The following is a 25,881-nucleotide window of genomic DNA, read 5'->3' as shown; positions in this document are numbered from 1 at the left end:
ATTTTATTGGTTTGCTTTTGATTTTCTCTATGTGTTTAGAATAAATTCTTTCACTGTTTAACACTACTGCTCCCTTTGCTTTTGCGTAGCTACACTTAACTTCTGGTGTCACAATACGATATGCTGCGATTATTGTTTACCGTTTAGAAATGAATTAGTTGATTATGCTGTAGACACATACGTTTGTAATCCATTTTGTAATTGTAATCTTTGGTTACACAAAACAAATGTTTTTGTAGTAAGTAAACGATACACTTGGACTTTGATCTGATTCGAAACTGTTTCCAATCAGCATCAGTGAAACGAGTTTCAATTGATCTTTATGAATGAAGTCTTACAGAGTGTCAGAAATGACTGCATTTCAACCGAGATGCTGAAAGCTTACCCAGTGTTGTTGCCGCAAATGTTGCATCAGCTCTTCAGCAATATCTGAGAAACATTTCCATGACATTTTCAGTTTAAAGTTTAATGTTTAATTCGGTTTTTCAACACGTTGTCAAAGTCGAAGAAGGACACAAAACGGTTGAAGTTCCGTTGTAAGCCGGTTATAGTACCGAAAGTACTGTAATTGATTCGCCGGTGCGGTATATGCACGAAGGAATTGTTCCGCGTTAAGCGAGGCCGAGTTAAGATGTTAAGATGAAGATAATATATGTTGCTTCTGTGGCATAGACAAAGAAGACTCGGAACACCTGTTATGCCAATGTCCGGCAATTCTTAATAAAAGATTAAGATTCTTCGACAAAGGGCTGTTAGAACCCTCTGATGTTTGGAGAACAACTCCTAGTACAGAAGTGCACTTCATCCGAAGTGCATCACCGGCCTGGACAAATGCTATTAGTCAAACAATGACGATCGCTTCTGATAGTGGTGCGTCATCTTGACAATATAGCTATAATAAAACGGGGATATATCACAATAGATCAAGCAAATGGTCGCAGTGATAAAAATACCAAACATGGAAAAAAATGCACTGGTTAGCTGCGCTAGCGATTGCTATAATTGGGAACAGCGCTGTTATGTGGAATGAGATGGGTAAAGTAGAGAAAGTAGATAAAGTAGAGACCCTTATAGTAAAATGCAGCGCTGTTCGTAGCTTGGTAACCTGAGCGGATCATTCCATGGTAACCTACGGAGGGCAAAGCGGATGAACCTCCATTGCACCGACTCTATTCGACTGACATCGTTCTAATAATACTGGCTCCATACGGCTGCGCAATACTCGAGGTTGAAGCGAACCAATGCACAAAAGAGTGATTTCAAACAATAAATATCATTGAAGTTTTTGGCGATACGCGTACGAGAGTGTCCGATGAATCGTCTTTTAAAAACCATTTCAGCATTGAGTTGACGTCGTTGAAATGTATAAAAAAGACCAACGGTCCGAGATGGCTACCTTGCGGGACTCCAGAAAAAGCGGTGAAAACCGGTGAGGTGAACCCATTGATAGACCCGTTAATAGGACGGTTCGACAAATACGATTTTAAACCACTGAAGCAGCGGCACTCCAAAGCCCAGTTTGTCCAGTTTTGCAACGGCGATTTGATGACTCAGCTTGTCGAAAGCGGTGGAGAGGTCAGTGTAGATAACGTCTGTCTGGGAACGGTCGTCAAAACAACCCGTTACATACGTAGTGAGCGTTAGTAGATTGAAAGACGTTGAGCGCTTGGGCATGAATCCGTGTTGCTCGTCTACGATGTATTGCTGGACGAACGAGGAAATTGGCACGATCACGAGCTCGAAGAATTTTACATAATTGCACATAATTTAACAATTGCACATAAGGCAGAGATCCCTCTGTAGTTGTCTATGTTTCTTTTGTTCCCCTTCTTATGTACTGGAAACATGTAAGCGGATTTCCAAGCAGAAGGAAATATGCCTGAGTTAATCGAGGAGTTAAATAGACGTCGGATTGGAGCAGCCAAGGCATCGATCCAGTTCTTTAAAAAGATTGAACGTACGCCTTCCGGTCCATTTGAAGTTGAGCTTTTCAATTTCAAAGCGGCCTGCTTGATCATAGAAACGTCAATAGTCAGGTTAGCGAGAGAATCACCGAGATCTGGAACGCTGCCTAGTGCAGTCGATACTTCTGTTTCGGACAGCCTTTCATCGACAAACAGGCTGGAGAATTTCCGCGAGAACAGTTGACAAACCATATCCAATTTGGTCACAGTATCGTTTCCAAGGAACATGGCTGATGGAAGACCGTCGTCTTTCCGTTGAGCGCTAACATATTTCCAGAACGACTTGGGGTTACGCTCAACGTTGTTTAAGTATTTGCGGAAGCAGCGTCGGCTAAACTTTTTGTAGCGCTTGTTGAGAGCCTGATAGTGGTATCGTAGAGATTGGGTTTTATACCTTGAATACCTCCTCAAAGTAGCCTTTCGTTCAGATTTAAGTCGACGTAGCGTGGCGTTCATCCAAGGCAGGTGCGGCTCTTTGCGTATCGTCTTTTTAGGCACGTGGCGGTCAATGATATAACTTCAAATAGAAGGTCATGGCGGCAGCATTTACGTTGTTCTCTTCCAAGGCTGCGTTCCAGTCGACACTATTTAATATACCTTGGATCGCATCAAAATCGGCACGGTTGAAACCGTAGACGAACAGTGGGGAGTCGGTCGTTTGGCATGGTGTATGTTGGTGAATCGGAACTAGTAGCGGTGGATAATGGAGAACGTGGTGATCGGGGGAGGAGTTACAGAACTGAAGTCGACGAACAGATAGTCGTTGCCGCGTTCCGGCGAATTAATCCCGGGAAGGTTAAAATCTCCCAGCATTAGCAGATCCGATGCCATATGAGCCTTGAGGAGCACGGCGTCCCTTACTCGATCCGATGGGAAATAGACAACGCACGCAAGTGCAAGTATCTTGGTAAAAATCACCAAGAACTGATCTGAATGTGAATGTGAAATCACACAAAACAGCAATTTTATCTCTAGGCTTTAATTGCGACACAACTCAGTTGAGTGTTTCAAAACGGAGTATGAGTTGTTAAACAGCTGGCTCGTCGTCGCATTTTGATTCAACCAGGTTCCAATGAGAGCGTAGACGTCATAACAACCATCGTTCATTCCTCCAACGTTTTGATAGTATACCGGGACATTCGAGGCAGCTGTGGCGGCGATACTTGTTACAGCTGACGTTCTGGGAATTGAAGATTCGTCAGAGCGATGGATACCTGATTTCTGATAGGATACTTGTCATGGAGGGCGGCTTGGAAATCCCTTTACCAGCACTAGACTCAGGCCCGGGACGACTTGGACGGTAGTAACGAGTCAATTGCAATTATACTTCGGTAATCTACAGCGGACTTGACTGGAATAGCTAGATTAGGGGTTTCCAGATCGTGGTGTGGTAGGTTTTGGTTGCTCTCCCAACCAGGTTTTGTTAGGATTTTTGAAATACTTGGCGCTCAAATCAGATCACTTTACCGATGCTAACATGAATTTTCAATTTGAAATCCGTTCTATTGCTTGCGAGACGTGATGCGTAGCAGCGGAGATAACTGCAGGTCTTCGTTAATCGTTAGCTGGATACATTATTGGGGTTTGGTGACCTTACATTTGCATTTCCAATTCGGAAATCAATCGTTAATATCACAAGCTCCAGATAGAAATAGGGTTTCGGAAGCATAGGTTGAGGTGGAACTAACATATTTTGAGGACAGGAGCGAACGAAATCTGCAGCAGACACTGAACTAGAGTCCGCAGGAAAAGCAGAAGAAGAACAGCTAGAGGACGCCGTTAACTGCGAACTTTTCCTGGCGACAGGCGAAAGCCATGCCAGATGACCGCGGACAGTTGGGAAACTTTTTAGTTCTGCCGAACCAGCTGACGTGGACACATACATAATTAAGTCATCAGCATGCATCTGATTTTTTTTTCTTGGTTTCAGATGAAAATGTTTGTTTTTACATGGGTTTTCCTGGTGGGGTTTCACCTGAAGTTACAAAATGGATTATCTCGAAAAAACTGGGGTGTGCTACTCCCGGGTGTAATACTGATGATTCTTTGTTCTTCTTTAATTGATATTAATCAATCGCTGGTAATGTACATTAATAATGACAATTATGAGTACATTTGATAGAAATCAGCACAAATGTCTATACACGAATACTGAGAATTAGAATGGATGAAATGTTGTTAATGATGTTAATAACACTTACAAAATTGCAGCTCTCAATTCCGGTATATGTCTAAAAAGAAATAAGAAAACATGCTCATTAGTTTTTCGGTAATAAATATAGTTACATGATTAAAGTGCACTAGAAAAAATATTTTCAACCTAAAAAAAAAGGATATACTAAGATTTTGGTTTAGTTCTAACAGAATGTTTACCATAGGCTAACAATAATCAATCAAGTGTAAAATGGTGGACAGTGGCTGGCTTTGCAATTAGTATTGTGGATTCGACATCAAATCAAAACGAACTGAACTAAACAACGCACCTAAGACCTTTATGTGTAATAATAGCATTATGCCCACTCTAATTAGCAACGAAAATTGAACTCCGTTTTAAACATCCGACGAACATTAAATTGACTAATAAGATTTGATCGGAAATAGCTCTATATGTATTAAACAGGAAAATTGCTTATGCTAAAGTTATGGCTTCTGTTGTAAAAACGTGGCACTCAGCCGTGGCCGTCACCGGCCATGGTTCGAGCGGACAATGAAGTTATCGGGAAACGATGTCATCCGTGAATTATTGCCATTTGAACGTAAGACCGACGACGACGACGGCGACGGCGACGGCAAGTATCAATCGCATCTCGACTTGATGCGATGCATGGTTCTCGACTTTCGAGCGAGCAACAGACAACGGTGCGATGGTGAATGGTGACGGACATTTGGGTCGACCGTGTAACGTTCGTAGTAGCTTCGCATCGCTCCTCGACCGAATTACGCCTCCACCGCTTTTCCATCGTGTCTTTCTTTCTTTATTGTCTGTTGTTATACCGGGTGCGAACTGTCCGAATAGCGATATCCACGCGCTGCTGGCGTCCTCCGTCCTTCGCCCGGTTTGCTGCTACTAATTGGGACAACAAAGCGCAGCAAATTTCGCTAAAATGGTTTCATTTGTGTCTGCCCTATCGGTGCCGCCGGCACATGTTGACGGACATTCTCGACGATAATGTATCTACTTTTAAAAGCTTTTGTTTACCGGCATGATATGGGATTCTGGATGTCTTCGTTTATTGACTTCATAAGTGCTGTGATTCAAACTAGGTGCTTACACTCGATTGTGAGAAAGTTGAATAGCTTGTGCACACGGCTTCTGTTTATGTTAGACAAAGAAAATCCTGTGAATGACGAATTAATGTTCCGTATGGACAATTTAAGCGCTAGAACATGAAGATTTGGTTCACTAAAAACTGTAAGCTTCGAAGGGTTTTATCCGCCCAAATGTGTTTCAAAAACTAGAGTACTTTCAGACAGGTATAAATCGCCTAAAACTTGAAATAAAGTATGAATGAAAATAGATATACAATCTTACTATACAATATTGTAAGATGCAAGCTACTTACTAAGTACTTTGCTATTAGGTGTCTTAAAATTTTGAATTGATACTTTCTATTCAAAGCACAAACTCCAATTTTGAATACTCTCATGCGCTTTATACGACTTTACAATACCATTTGCGGTCAAAAAAAAAAACAAAACGAAATATTCATAGTAAAAATACGGAGGTTTTGTTTCGAAACAAAGATCAATGATTTCTGCTAGGTTTTATTTCCTACAAGCGATTTAGCATCCATTTTCGAAATATCATTCCAGTCAATACAGTGACAAGGATAATCACGCATTCTTGAATAATGGTTGACTATCAGCAAATAGTACACAATGCTCTTCAACTTTTACCAGTGCACATAGTCTCGTTAGATTCAGATTGAATCTAAGATTAATACCATTCGCGGTGTCATGAACCTGAGGGGTTGGTATTCAAATTTAGAATAGCATACAACGTAATCAAATGCCATAGCTTTACATTCATGAATAATGACTTATGTTCTCGCAATACCAAACAAAGCTGATCTCCATAGCTGCGTTTGGTAATTTGGCGTAGTTACTTAATTGATGCATTGTAAGGTTTTTTCGATGCTCTTTCCAGTAAACAGGCAGAAGATTGTGTTATTGCGAAACTGGGAAATATAAGCTCATTTCACAAAAATATGAAAATATTCGTTTTTTAGTGTTTGCATATTGTATAAACCAAAGAGACCTCCATTTTTGAATTGTTTTTCTGGAAAGCTGAGAGTTTTTTACATAGTTCAGTAAAATTTCGATTTTGGCAACAAACGCGTAATGCGTTAGCTGGGTAAATTCTCTTTGGCAGCCAACGGTGAACGGTTCACTGGAAACAAGTGACACGAGTTCAAATTGAATGGGATTTTAACTTTGCCTCCTTTGTCCAGACCGATATTGAAATAGCATCAACCTCGCTCGTACTGTCTACCGATTTACTTTTTGTCATATACCAGAGAAAAAGGACTATCCATTGAAGTAAACCATGGAAACTGGGATGGACTAAAATTACACCTGAAATGTGTTCGAATGAAAGCGTATCCAAGCAAACCATCGGTACGGTGGTTATTGAAAAGCAACCAAAGGAGAAAAGAAGAAAGTAGCGTCACTAACAGCTTTGTCGGTAATATTTTGGATCGCACAACTGCTGAGGCTTCCCGGTTGGCTCGCTATAAAACTCGTGCATCGTGGTCTGCAGTTTCGGTACGGCTATTTACCGTTTGTTGTGTGGTTTATTATCGAACATTCAAGCCGATCTGTTGCCAAAGAAAACAGAAGCCTAAATCGCTAATAATTTCTTCAATTACCAAAAACGTCCTTTTAAGGGCGAAAATAATCTTATATGACGATTAAGATTTTTCTTAGCTTTGCTGTTTTAATGAAACTTGCAGATAGTATTACCTGTAAGTTAAGTCAACAAAAATCATCCACGCGATTTCTCCAAACCTGGAGCTAATAACCCCCGGAGCATCCTGCAGCATAAAATTTTTTCTTTAAGTTTTTTCTAGGAAATCTCTACTAACGAAGAATTGTTAACACAAGTGTACTCAGCTGGAAAATACATGTATTTTTTATTATTGTTGTTGATATACAATATGTCCCGCAATAATTTGAAAATAATCTGGTCGCTTTAAATTAAACCCTTGTACTAGTAGGTTGCAAGAACAGTTTAATCGAACAGATAGTTACGACAGGATTTTTGATAACATGCTGAAAAAGCACAAACTCGGATAGAATTTAAATAAAAACGGGCATGGACAGAACATGTGCGCGAACATCATATAGCGTGGACTACGCGAGAACAGATCGACCCAATTGATTAACTTTTTCGAGAGTCCACTGTACATGCAAATACCGTGAAAGCACCTAATTCCGATCACCTAAGCCATGATTCATCTTTGAGTCCCTACTGATAAATATAGCCTTGATATTTATTTACACGGTATGTGTCTTTAGCAAGTATTTTCAATTATGTTTCATGGAAAAATACTAAAATGCCTAAATTATTTACCGAAAGTTAAAAAAAATGCATCATAGTATGATGCATCAGTGCACCTAATTCCGATCATCAATTATAAGGGGTGATTCTAATTCCGATCACAGGTGTATCTAATTCCGATCACGTCATGATGGGCTGTTAAACCAAAAGACTTTTGTCAACTCGTACCAAATGGATCTAAAATGTATTGCTTTTATGTAATTTGACGATAATCCCCCTACCAGTCATCTTCTGCTTGCGTTAATGATCATTATTATCATTAGCTTAATATTCATAAAATTTGTGTACTCAAAAGATCGACAAGCGGATTATAACACTTTCCTCTTCTTTTATCTTTGTTCAACTGTTACAATTACAATAAAATTGGGTCACTTTGACGTTTTCATAAAGCTTTGATCATAAATAATAGTAAAAATCAAATCAGAGAGGTTGTGTTCCAGACATGACCGCGTAGTTGGCGTAGAACTACGTGAGGCTGGTTTTCGCGAAGAAACCTCGAATATTAAAGAAAACTTTTTACACCATATTGGTATATGTGTAGCGTAAAGTGAGAAAAAAACAAACAATATAATAATAATATTATCTTGCTGTACCGTATTTATGGTAGGTGAGCTATTTTGTGATATCAAAAACGAATATTTTAACCAGTGCCAAAGTCGAAGTATTTCATATAGAAATTTGCCTCACGCATCCAGCTATTAACAAAGTTCTAGGAGAAAACTTAAGGCCTCAAAATAATATGTTATTGTTATATTAAAAGAACACGCATTAATAAGATAGTTCATAACTGCGCTGTCGCTGTCGCTTGTTTGCAGTGTTAGAAAAGTAAAACGTCTGAGCCTTTCAGTTGACCAGCAGCCACTGGTTTAATAACCCGATCAAATGAATATATCAAATTTATAATAGGATGAGTTCTAGATAGTAAGTATTTTATAACAAAGTCTCCTTTGCGTTTTGTTATAAACTTGGTCTCGTTAGCAGTTGAAATAACTAAAATTGTAACAAAATTTGCTCAAGGCATATCACAAATATATCAAATTATGATATAATTTTATCTAGTTTATGTCCATATGAGTAACAAAAATCAGTATTCTGTCTTGCTGTATAACCAAATTGTGACAAAGCGATTTATAAGTAACAGAACGAGATAGAATCTTGGTAGAAACATTTATAACAAAGTTTGATAGAAATATCAACTTGAGCAACAATTCTGTAAGATTTTTGCTATAATCATCTGATCAGGAAGCTAGACGTCACATGTTCGAATCTCGACTGAAAGAGTCAAAGGATTTGTAGCATAATTGTCCCGTATTCTTACAGGCTACGAAATCTGTCGTATAAAAACAGAAGGTCAAAATTCCAAATCGCAATGTAGCACCTAGCTATACTGTGCTCTGTAGTAAACAAAAAACACGCAAGTTTATTTTGCTTCTTTGTCTTGAATCAGCAGCAGTCACAAGCTTGATGCTTGTGAAGATGCTGCGGATTCCCTGGTCTTTATTAGGAACAAGTATTGGAGTAACATTCATTCCTATCCCACCAGGACCCTCATTCGGACGTAGCCGGCGTCTGTATTGATCAGCACGCAGGGACCTGATAAGGTTGCACAAAAAGGAACAGTGCGCTGTCCTTAGCATGCTTTTTCCAGCCATCATTCTGCAATTTTCATCGGTCCTGGTCAATAACGGAGTAGCAGCACACGGGCGGAATCCTATGCTTGTGCCTATGCTTATGCTTGCTTATGCTAATCAGCACAAGCCACAAGCTTGGTATGTGTAATGGTCGTCCGTGTCTGGGAAGCAAGACCATCGTACGGAAAATGTATGGAGAATTTTTAGGTTGAAAGCTTTCGTTAATTTTCACTATTTAGCGATTGGCAAACAATCTTTTCAAAAAAGCCATACAATTGCTGCATCGTTTATGATCAAAATCCATTTTAAATTGGAAGAGCTATTACCGTTCATAATCTTTCATTCTTTCGTGACGGTAGCTTAATTCCAAATTTCGGTTGACACCCTGCCGTAAGACGTAGTCCTACGTCAAAAAATTTCGATAATCCTACCATGTTATCACGTTGCAATCAATCCTAAAATCCAAATAGTAACTTCTTTAGCTTGCATTTTGCCAGCTTTTAACTTTGATATAGTGATCGGAATTAGAAGCAGAAAAAAAAATTATGTTTATAATTCCGATCAATTACTGTAATGGAATAAATTCCGCAAATTCAGTATTTTTCAGCCAAATTTGATGCAGAACGGTTATATATGCTTGTATCTATTTGTTATCATAGAATACCGAATAAGGTAATATGTTTTCACGCTGCTATGATCTTAGCAAATTTGATCGTACGCTTAGCACTTCGGCTAAGAAAATACATTTTGATGACGTTTTTTGCTTCTGCCTGTCGAATTAATTTTATTTTGAAGTGCATGGTGCCCCAAAGGCAGTCATTTTTCAACAACTGACACATAAACACATAACACAATAACTAAGCGTGCTCATTTACTACAGATTTTGGCTCAATTTTCTAAAAATTGACCATTTAGGTTGAGTGATCGGAATTAGGAGCTGATCGCAATTATGTGCGGTCACGGTATATAAAATTGAATTCCTTTCGTCATTATCCTTTGCTCAATACTCGTTGACTTTTTTGGAATTATCTTCTTTGGCAGTGCATAATAAAATAAACAAGTATGGAAACAATGCATCTCATTACAAAGATCACGTAGACCAGGATTTTAACGGTTCTTATCTAATCTGCTAATTACAATTTATTGGCATCGGCAGGGCACTGATTTTTAATTAGGTTATCGTTATGGGTCAATAAATGATAACGTGAATCATTTAACGTTTATGCCGTTCATAGATGATGGTTGTTCGAATTATTTTAAAATGTTGCGAAGTACTAAATACAATGCATTCGCCGCACGAATCACCTTTTGTACCTTCGTACACTATAGAATCAGTCATGCTTTTGCGATTGCTAAATTGGAAGAACTTGGAATCGACGGCCTCCCCGTTGGCCTCGAGGTAAGACGCTGGTCTAATAAGCCAGTCGTCGTATGTTCGAATCTCGGTTGGGAGAGGCTGTTAGAGTCAATAGGATCGTAGCACTGACCCCGCACTGTCCTATATTCTAACAGCTGGTTGCGAAGTCTCATACGAAAACAGAAGGTCAAATTTCGATAACGGAATTAGCACCCAGGCTTTGGCTTTTTTTCGGAATCGGCGGCACTGTATTGCTCTGGTTCAGTTCCTACCTCGTGATAGTTGCAGGTTTCCAATCAAATGCGTATGCGGCCTCGTCTGGGATCCCACAAGGTAATCATTTGGAAACGTTAATCTTTCTGCTGTACTTCAATGATGTCAACCATGTACTGAAAGGTCATCGGTTATCCTTTGCCGACAATTTAAAGACTTAATGCCGCTGTTCAACTTTACGATCACCGATGTGGCGTCGATGCTACAATCAATTGATAGAGCAAAAGGCGCCGGACCTGACAACCTGCCACCGCTTCTTTTCAAAAACTGGTCCGCAAAACTTGCAATTCCTGCAACGATTATTTTTAATCCACGTATGACGGAAGGAATTTTTCCGAGTGTTTGGAAGACTGCTGCAATTACACCTGTCCATAAGCAGGTAGTACCCATGACGTTACGAACTACCGCGATATCCCTATTCTTAGTTGTTTACCAAAGGTTTGTGAAGGCCTTATCCATGATTCGCTTTACCCGAAGGTTCATCATATTATCTCGGAATGGCAGCATGGATTCGTGAAAAAACGTTCGACGATCACAAACTTGATGGCGTATGTTTCAACACTGACGAGAGCGAGAGCGCTTGAAAAGCGACAGCAAATCGATGCGATTTATGTTGATTTCGCTAAAGCTTTTTATAGGGTGCCGCACCTGCTAATCGTAACGAAGCTAGACAGAATGGGATTTCCTGTGTGGCTGACCTTACCGGTCGGAATGCGTTTGTGCGTGTAAATGGAGCCAATCCCCCTCCATTTGAAATGTAATCAGGTTTGCCCCAAGGAAGCCATCTGGGCCCATTGCTATTTATCCTGTTTGTGAACGATTTGTGCTCTACAGTTGTATCCCCTAAGTGTATGTGTGCCGACGACCTGAAGTTCTACCGTGTAATAACTTCGAGAGTTGATTATTGCGAATTACAACCTGACATTGATTCGTTACTAAATCGGTGCACTCTGAACGGAATGGACGTGAATGTGCAGAAATGTAATGTCATCTCATTCTGCAGAAAAAGACAGATCACTTCGTTCGACTATAAGATGGAAACAGCCAGTATCACCCGAGTCGATACCGTAAAACATTTGGGCATTCTTCTGGATAGCAAACTTTGTTTTGCGCAGCACGTCGCAGTTACTACTGCTAAAGCTTATGCTGTACTAGGATTTATCAAACGGAATACACAGCAGCAGGATGTCTACTGCCTAAAGTCCCTCTACTGTTCGATTGTGCGCAGTATTCTTGAGTGCGGGATATTGGCGTATGGGCGCCCTACCATGCAGTTCAAATCAACCGGATCGAACGAATCCAGCGTAATTTCATCCGGTACGCTCTTCGAATGCCTTAGAATGACTCAGTCCGTTTGCCTCTCTACGAGCACCGTTGCGCCCTAATACGTCTGCCCACTTTGGCAAATAGGAGGAGTATGTTGCAACGACTATTTATCTTCGACCTCCTGCAAAACAATGTCGATAGCCCGGAGATGTTAGGACAGCCTCGACTCAACGTTCCACCAAGGCGTATCCGACGAGCGGACTTCTTTAGACTTCTAATGCACGAGAACGAGAACTTGAAACATTTCTGAATTGGTGCAATCTGAACAGCCTGAAAAAGTTTTTAACTGCAAGCTTTGTGGTACCGAAATCCAACGTGACGGATCAGGTGAAGGATCTCGACGTTATTTTGGAAAGTCAGCTATCGTTTAAACGACATATTTCCTACATTGTGGACAAGGTATCCAGAACTTTGAGATTCGTCTTTCGCATCGCTAAGGCTTTCACTGACGTAAATGCCTAACTTTCATTCATCCATTTGACTCTCGAATACGGTTCCGTTGTCTGGCATCTATTTTACCAAAACGGGATGGAAAGGATTGAGTCGGCTCAACACCACTTTTTACGATTTGCTCTCAATGGTCCACCATGACGGAACCCGTTCCACTTGCCAAGATACCGAGACACTGCAGATATGAAGGAACATAGTAAGAGCGCTGTTTGCTGTCGATACCTTGCAGGGAAGAATCGATTGTCCTGCTATTTTGGGGGCGATTGATCTGAGCGTACGGGCATCCTAGGGCATTGCGAAATAATTCGATGCTGAGAATACAACTTCGACACACCAACTACGGACAGCTCTTTGACCAGAATACAGCGAATTTTTAATCGAGATGCGTTCGTATATGATTTAATTTGTCACGTGAAACAATCCGTCGTAGCTTTTTTGTGTTTTTACCACAAATGACAACTATGAAAACTTTTAAAAATTACAATTATTTTTCATGACAAATTCGCCACTCAAGTTCAAATTTCAATTTTAAATAGTCGATTATCAAGGATCGGCTCACAAACCTGAATTTTTCGAAAGACAATACTGAAACACACTTTTTTCTTAATGAAATGTAGAGACTATGATGTTGATCATAGATCGTAACGATAATTACTCGCTCTCTCGTCACAAACGCAATACTTGTATTGATGCCAAAAAATAAGAGTTCGACGAAAATGGTAGTAAACGAGACCTCTCCACTGATTTTCAGGAAAAACAGCACGCATGGCTTCCCAAATTGTGTAGTCCTTGGAGCAAAATCCTTGTGATCAAACAAAACAATGAAACAGGTCGGAAGCTATAAGCCCTCCACTGACCGATAAGGTTCTTTTACGGCCCGTGTTTTACAACCAAGAGATTTACCTTAAAAACTGCAAACACTAATGCTATTCATTCCCTACTTAAAATGCTACAGCTCGCGGGAAAATCCAAAGGGGATAATCTATTTCGAGATGGAGATTCACACTCCCGTCCGTTCTGGTTGTCCTGTTCACGTCTACGAGGAGCAAGTAAATCGAAAAGCACGTATCGGGTGTTGGCGGCAAGAGTGTGCAAAATGGTACGAGTAATACGTGAAACAAGTCGGAAATGGACGGCTAAAACATGAAGAGATTATCTTATTATCAGGTGGTTTGTTGTTTTTCCGCTTCTTTTTTTCTGCCCGCGCGCATTCGTTTGGGTGCCTCCTTGCCATTCTTCATTTGACGGCTCTGGTCCATTCCATACCGATCCTGTTGGAGCAAAACGGTGAAAGGTCTACTTCGCTCCTATTCCAGAAACAAATTTCGTTATCTTGAATCCGCAGTGTGTTCGCAATCTGATTAAGGTTTGTTGGAGAAAAGTTGGGATTTTTTCCGATAAAATAAAAACGTAGAAAGACAGCTTCCGCTGTTATATTCCGTTCAATTGGTGATGACTTGCTTTATTTTCAGGCGAAATTAAGGATAAACTGTAATTTATTTTTTGTGGTGATTCTTACCACTACTACTGGTAATAGAAATTTTTATTGTGCAATAGTGTTAAAGGACTGCAACCTAATACAATAGTAGAATTTTACTGACACCGTTTTATGATCATGACAGAAACCACGAGTACACTCATTGACCAAATATCTTGTGCACATGAGCCACTGGCAATGGCACCACCAGTGACGATATTAGAACCTGAACGGCACAGAGACATCCGGTAACGAAGATGCATTTATGAGTCAGTTTAGCATAAAAACTCAGCCTTCGCATTTCTCGTGGTCCCATTAGGTAACATTGCCGGAGACTTCCTGGGAACGGAAAGCTGCTGTCTCTTTACGACAGGAGCATACGGAGCAGAAATACCGAATAAAGGATGTTGTTCTAACCGGGCTAGTAGGCATCCCCCCATTGTGTGTGTGTATGTGTGTAAAATTCAAGCTCGACGGAAATGACAACGACGCGCGGAAAAACCAGAACCATTCGAACCGAAAATGTCATTTCCTCGAAATGGTCGAATCTGTTGTAATAGAGCGTGTTATACATGTCTGTCCGATGGACTATAAGGCGGGGTGCGGAAAATAGCGCCAACAATGCCGGAACAGACAGTTTGGTTCGTTTTTTCTGTCGTTGAACTGCCGCAACAACGGTAGTAGCAGAGCCGTAGCAGCAACAACACCAGTAGCATAACAGTAGACAGGGTGAATATTGGAATTTGATTGGAATGACACTATTATCATATTGTCTTCGACCGTTTCCTTTCCTCTTGGGAGCAACAAGCATTCAAGCTATACGTCGAGATAGGAAGCAAGCTGCAGTATGAAATTCATCGATGTACTATGATAGCTTAGCAACAAGCTCATTATACAGGTTGTACGTGTGTTTATGGAAACCAGTGAGCAGGGATGAAATCATCTGATTGCATTTACCATGGTCATTTTGGAAGAAAATTGATGATTCCCGTGTCCTTCAAGTTCTCATTCTTCTCTGTCGAATAGCTACTATTAGTTGGCCTGATATTTCGAATGCCCAATAAGTTATCAATTCGTGAATACTAATGTCAATCTTGCTTGCTGAAGATAGCCTGAAGGCGAACGGAATATTTTAACTTCCAAATCGAACAAGCTGAATTCGCAGAAGCTTTTTACCAGGATGAAAATGGCTTGAATCACCCACAAGAAGTACTTTAGGAAAAAAGATATACAATTTCGACAAGGTATAATAATTCGCACAAGTTCAATAGTTACTGCGCTCGCAATATATTATCAACACGGGAGAGTTCCGCATAATTTTCCTAAAAGCAAACCTGTTCATTTACATTCCATCCATGTGGTACCACACTTGCCATGCTAGAAGTCACGGAGGAACATTTTTATAATGTTCCCTACAGAATGGTGCGGGCCTTGTGTGTAAACTTTCGCCGCCAGCTAAAAGCCAATGAAATTGATGAATGCTAGGTACCAACAGAGCGCAGAACGATTCCGCACCGAATCAGCATTAGAGTAAATATGTACCGGAATTGGGAAGAGTGAGGCTTCAGCCATTAGCAACGTAGCACTTTTCTACCGCATTGAGATCTGTTTCCGGAAATTCACTACAGTTGTGATACTTGATCCTTAATTAAAAAGTTCTAATCCGTTTCCAAGCGTTGCAATTCTCGGTGTAAACTAAGGGCACACACCGAGGTAACGAAGTAAATTTCGCGGTGACACACATATCTGCTCTGCTGATAGAGCTTCAGTGTGGAACGATGCTTATGAGTGTTTTTTTCGCAGTTATCGTGCACTAATGGGGGAAAACTCCCCCGGCAGGAACTGGTAGTACAGTTGTTAAACTTAAGTGTGTTCTTTCGGCACGATATCAAGTTTCTCAAACTGCAGTTACAGTGTTGTGTATTGTGAAGACGAAAACAAGAACGGATGACATCGAAAAGTTGTCTCCTACGATGATGTAGAACAGAACTCAACTTTTATAACCCCGCTGCCAGACTTGGTTAGATTTTTTATGGCTAAATTTTTCCGGATATCTGATAAAGGATAGCAACGGCAAAATGCATTCGCTGAAATCGTTGCCAACTGAAACTAGGCAAAGAACATGTCCGAGGATTTTCGCTCAGGCTCGGGTGCACACAATACACCGATGCGCTCGCATTGAATTTCCCTGATAAAAAGAAGAAAGAACAACTCCAAAGGAAGTCATTCCAAAATCGCACGGCTGGTGGATAAACTAAAAGACATCACTGGCTGGTACACTGCTTCGAATGTTTATGTAGCCGAACCATATTATTGTGAATCGATGCACGAAATTAAACTGTGAACTTTGACTTAGGTGACCGTACCTAATTCAATCTTATTTCATCAGTTTATTTAAATAAAAAACAAAAATGATGTTTCTATAGAGAATGCATGTACTTGTTACCGCTAAATTCATAAAATACACTGAGTGAAATAAAATAGTACCACCATGTAAAAAACACCTTGGCTCTCATTTGACAACTCCTTGTTTTGGTTTTCACAACAGTAGAACTTGAGTCAAAGTATGTTTATTTGAGAATGAGAACGATTTTTCCCAAGCGATTTAGTCAGTATGGGTTGATCGAAGTATATCTTACGTTCGCGGAAAAAAATAAAATGAAATCCTAACCGTGATGCAGGCCTTTCTACGGCTGTTTAAAGCTACCTAAAAATGGTAAAAAAAACCTAACCGTATCGAGAAACGTGGAAAGCAAGCTCTTCCCAAAGGATAAACGAAGAATACGTAGAATTTCTGTGAACCAGAGAAGAAATTCGCGCAGAATTGGAACTTTCGGTCACTACACGGCGAATACAACAACTTCGCTCAGGCAATGAGAACTTGGAGTGGCGTAAATGACTTGGAAAACCCAAGTTGACGGAACTACATAAGCTTCAAATCGCTTCAAATTCGCAGAAAAGTACATCTCTTCTTGGACCGATGAATGGAAGAATGTTATTTTTTCGGATGAAAAAAAGTTCAATCTTGATGGACCAGGTTGCTGGCAGTACTCTACTGGCACGATTTGCGCAATGATCCGGAAGTTACGATGAGCAGGAACATTGGTGGCGGAACAGTCATGGGATGGGGAGGTTTTTCTTTTCGGGGAAAAGCTTCCTTTGGCATGGATTGCAAAGAAAATGAAGTCGGGGGACTACGTAGCTAAATGCTGGAGATGTAATTGTAATAGAGGATGCAACTGAGTTCATGCTTGATTACCTGTTACACAATTTAGGGGAAATTATAGGAAATCATTGAGACGACGGAAATTTATCTGTTATGGAGGAAAAAATTGGGTGGTGCTATTTTTATTTCGTTCAGTGAGTTTCAGTTAATCTGTCAACATCTACGTAACGACAAATGACCTATCTGATGATGCTAGACTCGAGCCGGCTTATGGAGTAGAGAGTGATGATGTAAAAATCATAGATGCAAACGCATAGGTTGGAATAGAATATTTCTTCCATCGAAAAACATACATATTGGTCCACCACTGATGATGGTTTGAGATTTGTAAATTTCGTCGTAACCAGAAGAATGGTTCTTTCTATGTTCGAATATTCTAAAGCACACCTGGAGATACGCCAATGCGACAGGCTGCTCCTAGATCCGGATGTCATGTCATGTCATGTCCGGATTGGCTGTCGACACTTTTCAGATCATTCGGACAGGCATGCCACGATCAATTTGGTTCAGTTTTGATTCATTTCATTTTGATTCATATTGCCGAATTAAGTTTTGCTCGTTTTTTTCATAAATGACGCTCAAGCTGCGGACCCATAAACAAATAAGGAGGTTAAGATGTCCATTAGTGAGCTGAAAAATGGTTACTTAAAAAAGCAGGGAGCAAGCAGCTGTATGTGGCAATCCACCGAATCATTCCAACTCTGACAAGCTGATTCTATTTCTGCGAAAAAAGTCGTGCAATCATAGTTTGAAATTCGATGAAATCATTGCTTATTAATGATTTCATGACTAAATCGACAAAGCAGGCAAAACAAGATCATGAATATCATCGCAAGAAATGCGTGATATCATGATTATTCTTCATGGTGTATTTTCATAAAAAGTATACTAGGATCTTGAAATCATGTGTTGTTTTTCTCACTATGGGAGTAGAATGTACTCAGGATCTGAGCTCAAAAATTCCCGAGGGGCGATAGCAGAGAACAGAAGTGGAAGTTGAAATCAAAACACGTAGGGTATTGTCGTTATCGTCGGGCCACTGTTATGGTTGGGCCATCACGATTTTACAGTTTTAGTAACTCATGATATCTATGCTACAACCATTGTAAAACTTCTTACTGTGATAGCTAACTTTTCACAATATTGTGAGTTTCAATCGTGTATTCAAAACACCTGTACTGAATTCAGTGACTAAATCTTACAAAAAAAGTTTTCCAGGCGCAATGAACTTTTCTCCAATAAATGATTCATGAAATGAAATTATCGAGATAAATTTGGAAAATGCATGAAGTGTGTTGTGCTGCACACGAAGACTATAGAAAAAGCCCCTCCAGTAAGGAGTTTGGCAAGGCTAAGGTTAAATACTAGAAAAACGCTATTTGTAAAGGTCGGGCCACTTGAGTAGTCATAGTTGGGCCACCATAATTTTAAGTGCAGAAGCGCAATAATCGCTAGAGAATGTCTATCACGTAAAATGTGATGAAATAAAGCAAAATTAGTACGATAAAAACCTAGATTTTTGTTGTTTTTTTTATTGTAGTTGTACACTACGGAAAAGGCGATTGGAGCAATATTGATTTTACAACATCGCCAAAATTTCGCAAAAATGCAAATAAAAATAGCGTATTTGTACCTATATGAACCGTTCTTCACGGAATTCATTCTTTTAATGTCTCTATATAGAATTTCAATTCGTATGTCTTAGATTTTCTGCGGTGGCCCAACCTGTACAACATGGCCCGACTATGACATTTTTTGTCTTCACGTAAATGACTATAACTTTTTTATTTTTCAAGCAATCATCTCAAAACTTTCCGGAAATATACCTTATTCTTAGACCTGTGCAACGATGTATTTAGATTTCCAAAATTCCTTTTGAAACGTAACTTATGGGCGAATTCCAAAACGTGGCCCAACCACGACGACATTACCCTATATGCTACTTCAACGAAAATACACGAACGCATCCGAATACACACGAAAGCATGTGAAAGCTGCTATGCGATAGGCAGCGAGCGTTCTGCTTATACTGCTGTTATTTGCTTCAATGCGAAAACCTTCCCAAAGAAATATAAAAGCAAAAAAGACTCTGTTGCAAGACCAAATGGTGTTGGTGCTGAGGTGAAGCTGGATGGGGAACGATCGGAATGATATGAAGTAATAGAGAAATTCATACATCTTGACATCCTGAAAATTGACGAATTGCAGCGGTTTTCTACATATTACGTAGTCACTATTGAAAATAGTGTAGAAGTAGAATAAGTGAGTCAGTTCCTGCGTTATATATTGCGGAGTCCAATAATTTAGAGAAATAAAATAACCCATTACTGGCATGTTGTAATGATTTCTTGTCGTATCATTTGAATCTGTAGCAATGTTTCATCATTTGATTTTTCCCTAGTATTGCTCTAGGTTCACGTGCAAAAAGAATTCAAAGGTTATATTTTGAGACAGAAAAAATATTTCTCAACACGATATTAGGAACGTGTTGTATCATACTGGTTGAATGCACAATCAACATTTTCGTACGGCGCAGGCATTCAACCGAGTACAATATGCAACGAATCCCGCCCCTTTGAGTAGAAAACGCACGGTTTTCACATCTAGAAAGATTGTTCATGAAAAAAGCTGAGACCCAATTTTACACTCGCTTTCCGGCAGAGACGCGAATCGACGCAATTTTAATACCCTATCGATCCAATAATAGTTGTACAAATGGACCATCATATTTTTAAGCACACTTTTACTTTCAGAACATCAACTCTGTTTAGGTTTGAAGAAAGCAAAAATTTCTCGTAGCCTTAAACCAAAAGTACTCGAGCACTTTTCAATCATTACAAGCCGTTGGAAAATGAGTTAATCACATTATTTAAACGTTGACTAACTAGTAACTGCGCAACGACTACGGCGACTATATTAATTGATTGACATTTTCATGGTTTAAGTGCTTTCAATCAAATGGCACTAAAATAAACCATAAGGAAATTCCATTGCAAGTTTTTTCATCAGTGGAGTGCTCTTATTATGCATGTGCGCAATTCAAACATAAACTGCGTTGTTTTAAAATTCGTTACATTCACGAATTTAAAATTAAGGCTAGTTTCTTTCAATTATTAGGTATTCATGTACAATACAAACACTGATTTGTGGCAGGAGGAAATGTTCCTGATCTTACCTCTGATCTTACCTTAAAACTTGATTCGGTTGTGGTTTGATTCTCATTAAATTTTATCAGCTAAGTGATTCTTGGGGCTTCCCTTTAATGGTGCGTTTCAATTACCAGTCACCATCCGAGATGTTGTAATACAAACTACAAACCATGAAACACTACCGAACCGTTTTTCCTAACGACCTTTGCGGTTGCCGGCCAGTATATGAAAAGAACCAAACACCGCTCTAATCGCTCTCTATCGTGGTTCTGCACGCAAGAACACCTTTCTTTGATCCTTCCGCACTACTCCAATACTTCCTTTGTAAACCCCTATAACGAAACCCAGCTTCTACACATCACTTCACTTCCCCTAGCATACAATTTTGGAACCTTTCGCAGTGCTGTCTACCACACCCTCACTGACGAAGCACATCACACCACATATGCATACACACTTTACACGTCTCTATACAAACTGGCTATGGTACTGATGCAGTTTCAGCTACTGTTAGTATATTGCTGATGTTGAAGCCGAAGCTGTTGATGACGACGGTGATGGTGCTGATGGCGATGGTGATGCTGATGATGACGGTACGGTACTCTCGTTTTTGCTGTGCTTGCTGTTTCACATTTTCTCGTTCACAGATGCAGCATTCACTATCATTGGCGGTGATTTAAAAATGCATGAAACTTTAAAAATAATTCGCCCCTAGATTATCCTCCGATTGCGTAGTTGCGGCCGTAGACGATAAACAAATTTTACATTTCTTGGAAAGTTTCCGGCGAGCTGACGGAAGAGAAAAATCAATCGTAATTCACTTTTACGAACAGCCTCCCGGAAGAGCACTGAAACTTTTCCCACTGGGAGACCGACCTCCGCGTCGCCACTTGACTCCGATTCTTCCGCAAAATTGATGTCGCGATTTTTTCTTCTGTCTCTGCCTGCTTCGGCCAGCGAAACACACCTAAATTTTTGCTGTCATTTGTTAGACGAAGAGAAAATCCCGTTTTCTTTTGGCTGATATTAGAGGAACACCAACTTTCGAAGCTTCAAACTTGAAAACTGGCACGGTTAATACGGCGTTCAATTCCGATTGGATAGGTAACGATTTTTGGAGTTTTAACTGAGATCAGAAAATTGTCGGAACGTCTACAAGAGATAACGTAGTACCGTAGAACTTTGCAATCGAAAACTGGAAAAACGTTGTCGTCGACGTCGCTCTTGTCAAAGTATTTGCCTTTTCCTACTACTGCTGCTGTTTGAGCTCTCCTCTCTCTGCTTCTGTGATGGTTCATAGTTTTCTTCCTGTCTTTTTCCTACTGTCAACCTGATTGGTCGGCAGCAATCTGCGTGTATTTCTTCGGTGTGATGTTACTCTTTCGCTCTCGAAACAAGGGCTCTCGCAGTACCGATGAACGCGGTCGCTCTTGGCATGAATGCTATCGATTGCGGAACAAAGTGCACTGAAATAAATTATTCAACTATCGGGCGGCTACGTCACCGATTTGTGAAAGATCCGGCGATTTCCAGTCACCATTGTGGTAACCAGAAATGATGAAATGAAATGATGAGAAATGATTTCTCTTACTCTACCAGCATTTCATTGAATTCCAGACATTTAAAAGACTAAAGGCTATTTCAGCCTGATGCTTTGCCTAAGGAATTCATCAGATTTAGTCTAAACCGTTCATGTTTTGTTTCATGTTAATCTGAATGACAACTACCTAAAACTTTACGGCATAAATTAAACCACAGAAATAAGTTAGATGCAGGACCATATTGAAATATGTATTCTACAAACATGAATGTTCTAGCGTTTTACATTGTCAGGGAAATAATTTTTAGCCGTGCAGGTTGTTCATTCAGATTGCTTCAGATGAGTGCTGACTGGATGAATATTTACTTTTGTTTCCGTTCTAACTAGAACCCCTTGGAATAATTTGAGCTTCCAGTATAAAAGTACAGCATTTTCCTATTACATTTCCTATATTCGGACCGGTACTTCTATCCATTGTCCGATGAACCAAAAAGTGGCGGAGAAACGCAACAAAAAATGAAAACTGCGGTTCTTTACTCAAACCACATTCAAACAATGTGTTTAATTTATTATATCACGGCATTTGATACTAAACTAGATGCTTCATATAACATTCGCTTACAAAAATATATGCTAATTTGAAAACATAATTTTAAACCGACTAAACCGGGTAAGCATTTGACAATAGTAAAGTTCAGAGTAATTGCAGTACACTGTAGAAAATTGATTAGCACCATCATAGACTTGGTTGTAAATTGCGAATAGCGCAGCGTCCCATATTCCAAACAACTTGATCCAGTCCAGACCGAACAAATTTTTGTAATTGTTAGTTACATTCAAAGTTACAGTTTTGGTGATATCTTCAAGTGTAATAGTGCATAAGATTTTACCAAGTCGACGAAACCCTCTGTGTCCAGTTTGCTTACAGTTATGACAAACATGCTTCATGTATGTGCAGCTTCAGACATAATGCATTCCACAACACCGCCAACGGGGTGTTTTTGGACCGTCAGCCTTCAACTTTTCGTTTTAATTAGAGCGCGATTCAATCTAAGATGTCTTGTTTTGTTTGAACATATTGAAGTCACCTATTTCTTCTGTTCCACGATAACTACGCCATGTTTGAGGTTCACAAGATGTTGGCACCCTGGGATGAATGAATGAATGAAAGACTGGACTCCCTTTCTGCATGGACAGCATGGAAGTCTCCTGCATAGAAGTTCGAATGTCAGTATCCTCCTGAGAGCATAATCCGCAAATAAAAATTAGGCTTTAAACAGATTGGCCGTCATAGTCGTTTTTGTTCAGTTGAAAACAATGTGACCATTCGCTAAACAAGTAGACGCAAACATGATAATGTCATGAAAGTGTCGAAATAAACGCATATAATATAGGTTAAACCGTTTAGGTCTCCATTTATGCGTACAGAATCATGCTGCGGAACTCCTAATTGTGTACTATAGTGAGCTGAAACAACAGTCAGCCAGACAGCCATTGTAATCCCTTAATCCCTGAAACTTTGGCTGAGACCGATGACGGCCCATCTTGCCAAAACATCGTTTTCGTAGAAGATATTTGATTTTGTAAGGCTGAAAGTAAAGTCTCGAAACATTTGCTCTAGAATTATGAAGCACTAATAAGACGCAGATTTGACGGATTGGCATGAAATTTGCCGCGTGTATACTTTAATGTACGTACCGTGAACACAGGTAATTCGGATCAGTTTCTAATTCCGATCACTCAACCAATTAAAAAAAATTGAATTCAAAATCCAAGAGCAACTTTGAACATGAGGATTCTCATTAACTACGGTTTTTGATTCCATCTTCTCAAAACCGACTACTTCAGTTGAGTGATCGAAATTAGGAGCTGATCGAAATTACCTGCTTTCCTGCAAAATTACCTGTGGCATTAATGCCACAATGCACACATTTTATATTCCGTCATTTGAGTTTCCGCACGAGACTCCAATTTTAATTAGGTTCTAATAAACTATCAGTACAAATTGTTGAACGTGATCGTTGAAGAGAGAAGACATTTTACGTTAGGTTGACTAGGTCTCTAGGTCGTTTAGGTTGACATAAGCAAAATTATTCGTGGTCTATTGGAACAGGAGGATCTCGTCACTATTTTTCAGATATGGAAAGGATTGAAATCGTAGGTGTACATTGTCGTCCAGATCTGAGAAGCAAAAATGTGTTTACACGTGAGTGGTTGATTCATCGATTGTGACAATACTTGACGCTTATACATTTTTCAATAGGAAAATTTCAAAAATAGTTTTCACTATATTTTTAATTCCTGATCGACTGATATAATCATATTTCGAATTGGTTGAGAAATATCCGAGTTATTAGCGCTCAAAACCTGGCCACTTTTCGTGATGATCGTTTTCAGAATTTTCGGAATCACCCCCTACCTTCCAGTCCATAGTCTTATCACAAAAATTTTTGCTAGTCAATTTCTAATTTTGTGGTAACAAAAACGATTTGTATCTTTATTGTGCGTTTCTGACTCAGGGCCCAAAAACTGATGACCAGCCGAACCACATCATAAAATAAATTTTATTGGCTTACCATATTAGACCAACCATTAATGCCTTTAGTATGCGCTTTTGTTTTAGAGCATTCTGGCAAACTTGGCTGGAACTTAAACAAAAACAAACCCACTATGCGTAAACACCAACCCTCGGTGAACTGGTCATGAATGAGTACTTCATTGTACTATGCCATCGTCTCACCCACATTCCAGCAATGCAATCCAAAAACCACAGGAAGAAAAGAGATAGCACAATATAGATGAATAAAATCACAATCAAAACACTCACCGATCGAAGATGCCAGCGGTGGCACTCGTGTCGTGTATCCAGCTCTCCACCAGGCGAGAGCTGTAGTTTTCTCGTGACGAAACGATCGCAATTTCACCAACACATTCAACACTCATACACAATGCACCGGCAGTGATTCTTCCACTCTTAATCGACTGCTCAAAATGCTACACATACACCTTCAACACTTCCGACCCTGGACAAAAATCACTTTTCACTGGAACTGGAAACCCACTTTTCAACGTCGTTATCACCTGTAATTCAATTATATTCACTTTCAATCAATGCTGTTCACAAGGCTGCATCGAATGCAGCTAACTGAAGCAGAATTTGGAAAACTTTTTATCGAAAAATTCCACCCGAACTAGGAGCGCCGCAGAAGACTATCACTTTTATTGAAAGAGGAGTCGCCATTTGTGTTTTGAGAGAGAAAACGACCGTGGGAAAGAGAACGACTAGGTTGCTCCTTCTTATTTTTACCGATTGTATCTAGTGTGATAGAATGAAATGGAACATACTGTTTAAAGCAAAAGCGGTGAAGCAGAAGGAAACAAACTCGGTTGAAGCAGGGTTGAAGCGCAGACCGGAGAACTTTCTTTTACCTCTTTTACCGAACGTTTTTTTTGCCGCATTCAACTTTCGCTTCGGTGATTGCGTGCAATCACGGGTGTTGCTAAAAAAGACGCTCTTTCCCCAAATATGAAAGTGTATCTTATAATAAAAACTGGCGATGCTCGACGGGTTCTGGAATAAAAAAAAACTTGCGGGTTCAGGTCGGGTACGGGTTTCTAAATATTTGCTTAATCGGGTACGGGTCAGACTCGGGTATTCAAATTTTCATACCCGACCATCGCGAATTTGTTTATTCAATCCGGGTTGGAACTGGATGAATTTTATCCGTCAGACAGGAGCAAATGAACAGAAAAAATTTATCCGGTTCTAATCCGAATTGAATAAACAAATTCGCTATAATTTTGAGCTCACGCGACTAGCACGCCAGCACAACATTGGGTCCGTAAAGGAAAGGCCCACATATCTAGAAATACTCAGAGGTGAGAGATACGCGGAAACAGCCATCTTGGGAGCCAATTGAGCAGGGAG

General features: G+C 39.9%; 1 protein-coding gene across 2 annotated transcripts in view; it reads right to left on the bottom strand.

Annotated features, from left to right (window-relative positions):
• The window catches only part of LOC128733490 (catenin delta-2), a 58,432-nt gene extending 33,282 nt beyond the window's left edge, over positions 1 to 25,150 (bottom strand). The window contains exons 1-2 of one of the 2 annotated variants that reach the window (XM_053827109.1): positions 24,781 to 25,150; positions 4,166 to 4,195 (exon numbers count right to left, since the gene is read on the bottom strand). The gene's annotated coding sequence lies outside the window, so the exon portion shown is untranslated. Of the gene's footprint in view, positions 1 to 4,165; positions 4,196 to 20,451; positions 21,538 to 24,780 lie in introns of those variants that run through there. The other variant, XM_053827111.1, reaches the window with a different exon arrangement.
• Positions 25,151 to 25,881: the final 731 nt, after the last annotated feature.

The sequence above is a fragment of the Sabethes cyaneus genome, chromosome 2 (assembly GCF_943734655.1).
Source record: "Sabethes cyaneus chromosome 2, idSabCyanKW18_F2, whole genome shotgun sequence".
NCBI classification, from domain to species: domain Eukaryota; kingdom Metazoa; phylum Arthropoda; class Insecta; order Diptera; family Culicidae; genus Sabethes; species Sabethes cyaneus.
The sequence above is the reverse complement of the archived record's forward strand: the minus strand, read 5'-3'. Positions and strand labels throughout refer to the sequence as shown.